Raw genomic sequence first — 11,684 nt, 5'->3', positions numbered from 1 at the left:
GTACATTTGACATCCAATAGGAGATGATGAAAACGATTGTTCTTTTGTGATATTTTTGGTTCATTTGACATGTGTCATTGGAATGTTATACTTTTGATAATGTCGTGATAAAGGTTACAAGTGAATTTGTGGTATGACAAATGTTATTTACATGTGGTCTTGAAATGTTAAAAAAATATGGGTAATATTTAATGTATTAAACTTGATTATAAGAACTTGTCATTTTTTTGGATTTATATTTAATGTATTAAACTTGATTATAAAAACTATGTAATTAAAATATATTTTGGTTGATTTGTTGTCATTTTACAATGATTATATGATACAAAATAACATTGAACTACACTTAAGGGTAATATGGTAATTTTAACAGTTTTGTCCTGTCTTGTCCTAGTTGTACCAAACATGGGACAAACAATTAGTCCTGTCCCGTCCCGTCCCCTCTCGTCCAGTCTGCGTACCAAACACTACCTTAGAGTTTAAGGACCACTATCGTAATCAACATCAAACCACATGGACTCAATTTGTAATTTGCTCTTTAATCAAACTTAATACATCAGCCTTACATTTCATTGTTTCCTTTTTGCCAAGAAGAAAAAATAAAATAAAACACAGTTAAAAAAGAAGATTGAGATCTCCAACGGTCGAAAGAAGGATACGGGATCTCATGTGATCATAATCCTCGTCTCTCTTCCCACAGGCGACCGACATTGCTCTTCACCTCTCCCTTGCTACGCCTCTTCTTCTTCTTCAGATCGACAACAACTTACTCGATGATTAGGTATCTCCCTCAATTTCTGCTCCTCTTTACTCTCATTGTGCAACTAATTTGTTTTTCTTCTTTTTCTATGGATCTTCTTCATACGGTAATATTTAGTTTCATGCTTTCCGTCTTCTGTGTTCTTCAGTTCTTGATTGATCAGAATTAGATTAACGTTTTTCTTTTTCAATTTTTCGTATGGAACAGGCATTGTGCTGTGTTGTATTGATTTTGTTCTCACGGTAATCATCAATTTCATGCCTCCCATGCTCTGTGTTCTTGATCGTTCAGTATTACAATAATGTTTCCTTATTTATATTTTTCGTATGGAACAGGCTCTAAGAAATTGGTTCTTTATTTCAAAGGTAACAAAATCATTGATTAACGACTTTAGTAGGTTATTCATTTACATATAAGTTGATTTTCTTGACTCCACAATCACATCTTATGCGTTATACTTGCCGGTACTGCACCGATAGTTTAACTCTTCTGGAGATAGTGTATTTGAGTTACATGTTTTGGTGGCTTATTACACTTTCTCCTTCGTTCAATCATATGTACAGTTGCTTAATATTGATGATTCACGTTCATAATTGATTTCAGTAGTATTTCATAACCTTTTAATATGAACAAATCATGAAATTTGTAAATAAAATATTTACGATTGCAAGTGCATATTGTCACACACAAATGTTCATCTCTTGTTTTCTGTAATGAGATAACTGGTTATCCACATAAGAGTCGTATAATTTGGAGGTTTTGAAATGGGATGATTAGTGTTTATGTCTTGTTCCTTTGATGAGATAATGGGTGGTCCTCTAATTTAGAGGGTGTATAAAGGGGGTGATAGGGGATATGTAAGCAATTAACTGCAAATTTTTCTTAGAAAGATCCTCAATCTTGATCAAGTTATGAGAAATCAATGGTATCAATAAGTACTACGTTGATGATTGAATAAAACGACTTTCGTATGGGAAATAAGATGCATTTTCACGATTTAGTAAGGACAATCTCAATGTTTTAAGAGAACAAGTATATGAAAACTTGAGCTTGATTGAAAGAGTAGAATGTACACAAGATTGTTGGTTGAATGATCAAATATAGTAAATTAGATATTCATGATTGGTCAAATTCTGGAGTTCTTATTGTGTGCTTTCACTATTGCAGATATGAGAAAAACAACCTATAATTTAAAGGTTTAAAAGACGGATGATTGGGTATGATCGAATCAATTGTCTGGAGACTATGGTCTAAGACTTCTACCAAAATAAACAGATTCAAACTAGTAAGCAACAGTCGTAGTAGTTTAATGAAGTAATAGAAGATGTTTAAGGCATACTATGTACATTTAAAAGAAATATGAATTTCTATAAGATTAACCACATTTGAAGCTTACTAGAGTAGAATCATATTAATGATACAAAAGGTGSAATGACCACCTATTTGAGGGAGATGTTCATGGCAGATCAAATGCGTGATGATATTAAGGGAAATCAGTTGTGTTATGAGTTAGCATTGGATGTTAAAAATGTTATGAGTGTAGTATATATAAAGTAAGTTGATGTATGAAAGTATTGTAGTGAATCTTGAGTACGATATATACTAGAATATTTTGATGATGTCCATCTAGGAAAGATGCCKAGGGTAGTCGCGACATGTCATGTCTCTTTGGTCTAAATTGTTTAGGGGTACGGTAACATGCATCAAGGGGATTAGGTATGGGAACTATAACAATTGAAGAGAACTACAAGGGTGATTGTTGTTAGGATAAAGATCTTGCATGATTTAAGCACAAATTGAATTCAAACACCTTCTTATGGTTAAAATGTGGACAATTGATACTAATTAAAGCAACTGATTTTAAATGAAATATGGAATGGGTAATCATGATGATCAAGAAATGTCGTCATTGCCACAATAGATGAAATGAAAAACACATGTACTTTTGACGAAGTATTGAAAGATATTTGGATGTTCAAGGTCAAAAAATCATATTGTATATTAGTATGGTGAGGATATAAAAAGAATAATCCGAGTTAGAGGTTCATAGTAGCTTAGAAACTAATGAAACTATTATATAATGGAGAGTCAACTGTTCTATGCTTTGAAACTTCGAAAGATGTATGAYTGGGAAGTTCTTGTCAAATTGAAACAAACTAGGATCTAAGTTAAATTTGAGGGTGATCGAGTCCTTTACGAATGTATTACTTTCAGTATTGACTAAAACAATGTCGTTGTGTGAGTTAAGATGAATTTTGAAGATCTTTTGGGGACAAGCGCAATGTTTTAGCAAAGAAAACAAGTATGAGGAATATTGTTTGTTAAATCATCAAATATCGTACTTTAGCCATTCATGATTAGTGAAAAGTTGGGAATTTTGTTATTATCTAGACTAATGTAATATAATTTAATGCAACTATGAGGAACTGGCCTATACTTTGAAGGTTTAAAAGATTGGGATGTTGTGATCAAATTGATTGTYTGCATAGGAAAACTAGTAGTAGTGAAATGAAGTAAATACGAGAATTAGTAGATGTTTAAGACATGGTATGGAAATCTTAAAGTGATATAGGTATGTAAATTTGCATTTGATTAAGTAACTTGAAGCTAAGAATAAGAGAGTAATAGAAAGTATTTGAAATGGGTCATGGATGTTCAAGGTCATAATGCTATGTCAAAATAAATGGAAATGAAATTAAGGAAAAGCAGATTACAAGTATTATACGAATCATGAGTATGGCTCTTACAGACATACTAGGATATTTTTGAATAATTAGTCATTAGTAGTATGTAAGGACACTATAAAATTTTCTACGATGTATTAGGTAATAGCGTACGAGGCCATGATGCTATGGGACAAATTAGAAGATTAATCGTGATGAAATTAAGGGAAATCAATTATACTAACGAGTATCCGTTGGATGTTAGCAGTATTATGGGTGCAACAAATTCTTCCAAGATACAATGAACTTGGATCTGTAAGGTAAAATTCAATGGTGACGGGAGTCTTTTATGAAAAACGATGTCCTTGTGTGAGATAAGATGGATTTTCAAGATTTTGTACAAACAATCTCAATGTTTTGGGGATTACAAAAAAAATATACGATCACATGCATGTATGAGGAAACAAGAGTATAATTTGAAGGTATTAGAAACATGGCATGATTAGCTTATGGTCTAAAGGTATAACAATTGAAGAAAATTAGAAGGGTGATTGAGTTGGGACGATGAACTTGGATGTTAAGCACTAATTGAATTCAAACGCTTCTTTATGGACAACTGAATTACTAATGTTAAAGAGATAATGAAATATGGAATAAGGTGATCATTATGATGAATAGTAGTCGAATTTCAGAATAGGTGAAATAGAAATGATATGTATTTTCTTTATCATGTTTTGACAGATATTTGGATGTTCAAGAGAATTGTATTCTATATCACTATGGTGATTATATTAAAGGATTAATCATCATCCGAGTTAGAGGTTCATGGTAGATCGTAAGCTGATGAAATAAAAGAAAACAATGACAAAAGATGACAATGTGAGCATGTCTTGGATGTACGAAATATGAGTATGTGTTGGATGTCATGGATATTCAAGGTCATAATGCTATTAAAATAAAATGGAAATGAGATTAAGGAAAAGTTAATCAAAAGTATTATGCGAATCATGAGTATGGCATTACGCACACGCTAGGATATTCTTGAATAATTAGTCATTAGTGGTATGKAAGGATACTCTAAATTTTCATAGGACGTGTTAGGTAGTAACGTAATAAGCCATGATGCTATGGGACAAATTAGAAGATTAATTGTGATGAAATTAAGGGAAATCATTTATACTAACGAGTACTCTTTGGATGTAAGCAATATTATGGGTGCAATAAATTCTTCAAAGATGCAATGAAGATCCCTAAGGTAAAATTTAATGGTGATGGGAGTCTTTTATGAATATATTACTTTGATATTTTGACTAAAATGACGTCCTTGTGTGAGATAAGATGGATTTTTAATATATTGTACGGCAATCTCAATGTTTTAGGGATTAGAAAATAATATACGATCACATGTATATACGAGGAAAGAAGAGTATAATTTGAAGGTATTAGAAATATGACATGATTAGCTTATGGTCTAAAGGTGTAACAATTGAATAAAATTCGAAGCGTGATCGGGGTTGGGATGATGATCTTGGATGTTAAGCACTAATTGAATTCAAACGCTTTTTTATGGACAACTGAACTTGCTAATGTTAAAGAGACACTTGATGAAATATGGAATGAGGTGACGATTATGATGAATAGTATTCGAATGACAGAATAGGTGAAATGGAAAACGTATGTATTTTTGTATCAAGTCATGAAAGATATTTAGATGTTCAAGAGGACCATATTCTATATTGGTATGGTGATGATATGAAAGGATTAATCATTATCCGAGTTTCAGGTTCATGGTAGTTCGTAAGCTGATGAAATTAAGTTAAAGTAATGACAATATGAGTATGTCTTGGATATAAGCAATATGAGTAAGTGTTGGATGTCGTGGATGTTCAATGTGACAATGCTATGTCAAATCAAATGGAAATGAATTAAGGAAAAGTTGATCAAAAGTATAATGCAAATCATGAGTATGGCATAACGGACATACTAGGATATTTTTGACTAATTAGTCATTAGTAGTATGTAAGGATACTCTAAATTTTCTTAGGATATGTTAGGTAATAACGTATAAAGCCATGATGCTATGGAACATATTAGAAGATCAATCTTGATTAAATTAAGGGAAAYCAATTATACTAACGACTATGTGTTGGATGTTAGCAATATTATGGGTGCAATAAATTCTTCCAAGGTGCAATGAACTTGGATCTCAAAGGTAAAATTCATTGGTGATGGGAGTATTTTATGAATATATTACTTTGATATTTTGACTAAAAAGATGTCCTTGTGTGAGATAAGATTTTGAATGACAATCTCAATGTTTTAGGGATTACAAAAATAATATACGATCACATGCATGTATGAGGAAACAAGAGCATAATTTGAAGGTATTAGAACTATGAAATGATTAGCTTATGGTCTAAATGTATAACAACTGAAGAAAATTTGAAGGGTGATTGGAGTTAGAATGATGATCTTGGATGTTAGGCACTCATTTAATTGAAACTCTTTTTTATGGACAATTGAGGTTACCGATGTTAAAGAGATAATGTAATTTGGAATAAGGTGACCATTATGATGAATAATAGTCGAATGCTAAAATAGGTGAAATGGAAAACACATTTTCTTTTCAAGTCTTGAAATGATTAGCTTATGGTTTAAATGTATAACAATTGAAGAAAATTTGAAGGGTGATTGTGGTTAGAATGATGATCTTGGAACTAATTGAACATAAATCTTTTTATGGACAATTGAGGTTACTAATGTTATAAAGAGAATGAAATATGGAATAAGGTGACCATTATGATGAATAGTAGTCGAATGCCGAAATAGGTGAAATGGAAAACACATTTTCTTTTCAAGTCTTGAAAGATATTTGGATGTTCAAGAGGGTCATGTTCTATATTAGTATGGTGAGGATATGAAAGGATTAATCATCATCTGAGTAAGAGGTTCATGGTAGACCGAAAGATTTTGAAATGAAGGAAAACAAATGACAATATGAGTATGTCTTGGATGTTGTGGATGTTCAAGGTCATAATGCGATGTCAAATCAAATGGAAGTGAAATTCAGGAAAAGTTGATCAAAAGTATTATGTGAATCATGAGTACGGCATTACGGACATACTAGATGATTCTATTGAATATGCTAAATATGGAGAGCTGGATATGTGTATATGTATTTGATTATGAGAGTAACGAAAAATATTAGGAACTAGTTGTATTATATATTAGTATGGTGACAATACCAAAAAGATATACGAATGTGTTTAATTGTTTATGTATTTAATAAACAAGAGCATTGATCGGAAGACATATGAAATGGGTTGGACGTTAAAGGTCATAGAATCATATTGTATATTAATGACACAAACGATGCAATGACCACCTATTTGAGGTATAGGTCAGATCAAATGATGATGAAATTAAGGAATTCAATGATGTTATGACAACATTGGATATTAGCAATGTTATGGATGTAGTATATAAAGTAAGTATTAGTATAGATATGAGATTTCAAATATACTAGAATATTTTTGTTGACAATGTAAGGATACTTTGAATTTTCATAAGATGTGTTGTTAATAACTATACAACGATTCTATGGGACAAGTTGGAGGATCCAATCTTGATGCAATTTAACGGATATCAAAAACACCAATAAATATATGTTGGATGTTGACAATGTTATTATGAGTGTAGTAATTCTCTTAAGATATAATTAATTTGTATTTATGCAGAAATTAAGGGGTGATTAGAAGTCTTTTACTAAATTATTCCTTTGAGGATTGACAAAAATGACGATGTCCATGTGTGACAAGATGGATTTGAATGAATTTAAAGAAAAACAAGTAAATGTGTAAGGAGGATCAACTATGGTATTTTCAATGTTCATGATTAGTGAAATTTTGGAGATTTTATTGTGCTTGGATTCTTGTTTTAACATAAGATGAAATGCAGTATGAGAAAACTAGCCTATAATTTAGGTTTAAAAGATGGATGATTGGGATGTTGTGATTAAATGCATTGTCTGTGATTGTTCATAAACCTTATGCGAAAGATGTGAGAACAGCTACAAGCACATGATTAGGTTATGGTATGACCAGACTTGTCCTATTAAGATCATTATACCAAAATAAATGGATTCAAGGATGGAAAACTGGTAATAGCGAAGCTAAGAGATTACTAGAGCAATGGAACAGGTTGGATGTTAAAGGGTACTAGAATAATATTTTATATTGACATGATGACGCCAAAGAGACATGATAAAGAGAAACTTGAAGCTAACAGGTTACGAGAGTATTGTATTGGTAGATATTGAAAGACGTAGAGAATCTAGGGGAGTGATGATTTCTGTGAGATCGAGAAAATGCTGATGAAATCAAGGAAAATTAATGACCTTATGAATATGTGTTGGATGTTACGACTGTATGTAGTATACAAAATAACTGTATGGACCTAGCAATCCGAAAAGCACTAGGTGAAAGCATTATTTTGTGGACTAATTAGCAGTATATATGTAAGGATGCTCTAAGTTTTCATAGGATGTCATGTTAATATATAAGGCATGACGTTGGGGGACAAGTTATTCAACATTGATGAAATTAAGGGAAACCAATAACACTAATAAGTATTCATGGGGCGTTAGCAATGTTGTGGATCGAACTCCTAAGCTAATATACAAGGGTTATTAGGAGAAAAATAAGTACAATAACTAGACTTTGAATGTAAAAGTTGTATTTTCTCAATTGTAAATGTTCATGATTAGTGGAACTTGTAGGTTTTTTTAAGACCTGACGTAGACGGTTCACTGTCAGTGGTTCCATACGTCAATTCCATCCTAAAGGAGCTAATGAAAGCCTGAATTCAATATTCAAGTGGGCTTCCTCTTCGATTCAAGCAAGTCGACCATTGAATCTATTAAACTGGGCCTGTTCTTCCCCCTCCGCAGGAAGACTTGTTAGCTTGAATTACAAAAGTCTAACATCAAATGCATATATGAGAAAACAAGTGCATATTTTGTAGGTGTTGTAATATGTGGTCAAATTGATGGTTAGAGATTATATCCATGTTTGTTAAATGCTTACAAATCTTTATGTGTCCATGATTAGTGAAATATTGGAGATGCTGTTATGCTTGTACTATTATAATATATTTCAAATGAAAATTTAAAGGTTTAAAAGGTTGATGATTGGGAGGTTGTGATTAAATCGATTGTCTGGAGATTATGCATTAATGTTGGAGGAGATGTGAGGATATCTACAAGATGTGTGCCCTAAGATCATTATACCAAATAAATGTTTTGAAGAAAGATCGAAAGGTACTAGTGAAATGAAGTAAGTGGATGGCTGTAAATTAGAAGATGTTTAAGGCATTTATGGAAATTTAAAGGAGACAGGTTTGTGTATATGTATTTGATTAAAGCTAAGAGATTAACATACTAATGGAATTGGTTGGATGTTCAAGGTACTAGAATAATATGTTATATTAACATGATGACATCAAAGAGACATATGATTAAGCAGAACTTGAAACAAACAATACATGGAGGATTGACTAGACTTTAAATGTAAAAGTTGTATTTTGTGGAGAAGGTAACATTGTAAATGTTCATGATCAATGAAAGTTTTGGGATTTTCATATGCATAAGATTATAAAATTTTAATATCAAATGAATATACGAGGAAACAAGTGCATAGTCTGAAGGTATTGGAAATATGTAATCAAATTGATAATCAGAGATTATCCATATGCAAATGATGTGAGGATAACTACAAGCAAAACGTGATTTGATTATGGTCTAGTAAACGTATTAGAAGACAAGTAGTATATTATCGAGAACTTGCCAGTGCTATTGACAAGGCTTAGAGATGATCGAATAATGCATGAATTTCCCAATAATTAAGATGTTTACCTTGTTATTGGAGGTAGTTTTTGTATGTAATAAGCTTAAAAAAATTCAAAAGAAACATGTATATACTAGGATAGAGTCAATATATTATGGCGGTGGAGTTCAATGATCAAGTAATGGTGTTGGGTAATTCTTTAAAGTGTAAAGGTTCTGGACAGGATGAACTTGAGGGTAATGACGTGTTGAGGATAAGTTGRTTGGTCAATTAAGGATGCATCTATTGAATCAAGGAATGTTGATTAGACAGTAATTCAGTAAAAAATCATGACAGGGGGAGCTGCATGATATAGTTAGGTGTATTAAATGGTGACATTTAAATAGTATTAGCTTAATTGTAGATTTTTTACAAGGATATTCATGACATCAGGTCTTGTTTCTTTGTTTCGTATTGTTAAGGAGAACTGTAAGAGCAATGATATTGGATGTTTAAGCACTAACTGAGGTCATCCCTTTTTATGGTCTAAATGTGGACAACTGAAGCATGACTAAGATAAGGAAAGTAGCTAACTAAAGTCACTATTGTAGTGAAGATTCTCGAATAGGGTGATCATGACGAGCATGATGATGACGACATATGTGTTCAGATCATTATGGAAGATTGACGGATTTAAGGATGAAAAATTAGTGGTAGCAGTGAAATGAGTAAGTTGGAGACCATGGATCAGAAGATAAAAACGATGGTAAGATGGTTTATGGTTTCAGACAAAATATGAAGGGATTAGGAATTAAAAGAATACGGGGAAATTAGGTATGAGAGGCATGAAAAGCAAGGGGATGGTTGTAAAGATTCGGTAATACATGTGCATAAGAGAAGTATTATGGAAGGGTGGTTGATATTGTTTACCATGAACTTTTGGAATTGACTACAATGATTAAGAAATAAGTGTATTACCATGAACTTGGTGGTGTTATCGTTAAGATTTATAGGCAACAAAACAAAGCCTAAGTTACCCAATAATTTAGAGGTTTACCATGCTCAGGACAGGAATATTTAGTTTATGTAGGCCACAACCTTTGCTTTTGAATATTAAAAGGTCATCAGTGATTTTTGGTCAAGACCCAATTACGTCAATTTAGGATATACATGTCTTGAATCTAGGAAAGATGAATGAACAGTACTAGGGAAGTATATGTGATAGAGACAACATCATAGAGAGAAGGGTATGAAATGGTCATGATATGGTGGCATTAATTTTTCTATAAGGATGATTGTTGTTAGGATGATGATCTTGGACGATTGAGCACCACTTGAGTTCAAACGCTTTCTTATGTGGACATTTGAAGCTAATTGAAGCTAATGATGTTAATAAGTTATAGAATGAAATATGGAATACCATGATGATCAAGATTATGTCATCTTATGCTAGAATAGATGAAATGGAAAAAAAATATATTTTTGATGAAGTATTGAAATATATTTGGATTTTCAAGGCTATATATAGAATCGTAATTATCATCAAAAGCTGATGAAATTAAGGAAAACCAATGACGATATGAGTATACGTTGGATGTAAGTAATGTTATGAGTGTAGTATATTAAATAAGCTGATCAGAGCTAAGACCTTGAAAACCAAGGCTTGAAAATTGTGAATTACGAGTATAAGATTTTGGATAAACTAAGAATATTTTAGGTAATAGTTAGTGAATTCATCAAAAGGTCTTCATTGTGGATGTGTTGGTAATATCTAATGCTATGGGACAAGTTGGAAGATCCGATCTTGATGAAATTAAGGGAACTCACTGACATTTATGAGTAGGCACTAAATGTTAGCAGTGAGTGTAGAAAATTCGCTGAAGATATAACAGACAATCTAACAAACGCGACGAATACGTGTTTGGATGTTTGTAATGTCATGAGTGTGGTATATAAAATTAGGTGATCGTCGTGAATTCTCCATCGAAGTATTATTGTGAATCATGAGAATATTAAATATGGTAGATTATTTTGTTGATGTTTGGTATGATCCAAACAGTCGGGTCATCAAAGACTGCAATGTTATAAAACAGATCCTATGGGACAAATTAATTATGAGAAATCAGTGACATCGATTAGTATATGTTGGAAGTTAGAATTGTTAAGAGTGGGTTACATTGATAACAAAGTGTACATCAATTAGTATATGTTGGATGTTAGAATTGAAGGGTAATTGAAAGTGTAAACTACCATGAGGATTGACTTAAACGATTTCCATGTGTGAAATAAGATGGACTTTCATGATTTTTTAGGGACAATCTCAAGTTTGAATGTTAAAAGCAGGATATAGAGGAGATTGTTGGTTCATGATCAAGTATTTTAGGTAGATGTTCATGGCAGATCAAATGCCGGCTAAATCAATGACGTTATGAGTTGGAA

The 11,684-nt window shown here is 32.1% G+C and overlaps 1 long non-coding RNA gene across 2 annotated transcripts in view; it reads left to right on the top strand.

Annotated features, from left to right (window-relative positions):
- Nucleotides 1–630: 630 nt before the first annotated feature.
- The window catches only part of LOC112502100, a 20,166-nt gene continuing 9,112 nt past the window's right edge, over nucleotides 631–11,684 (top strand). For both annotated transcript variants that reach the window (XR_003067623.1, XR_003067624.1), the window contains exons 1-3: nucleotides 631–781; nucleotides 968–1,002; nucleotides 1,096–1,125. This is a non-coding gene — a long non-coding RNA (uncharacterized LOC112502100). The remainder of the gene's footprint in view (nucleotides 782–967; nucleotides 1,003–1,095; nucleotides 1,126–11,684) is intronic.

This window comes from Cynara cardunculus, unplaced genomic scaffold (genome assembly GCF_001531365.2).
Source record: "Cynara cardunculus var. scolymus isolate 2C unplaced genomic scaffold, CcrdV1 Un_Scaffold_920, whole genome shotgun sequence".
In the NCBI taxonomy this organism is placed as follows: domain Eukaryota; kingdom Viridiplantae; phylum Streptophyta; class Magnoliopsida; order Asterales; family Asteraceae; genus Cynara; species Cynara cardunculus.
Note: the sequence above shows the minus strand (reverse complement) of the source record. Positions and strands in the feature narration are given on the sequence as shown.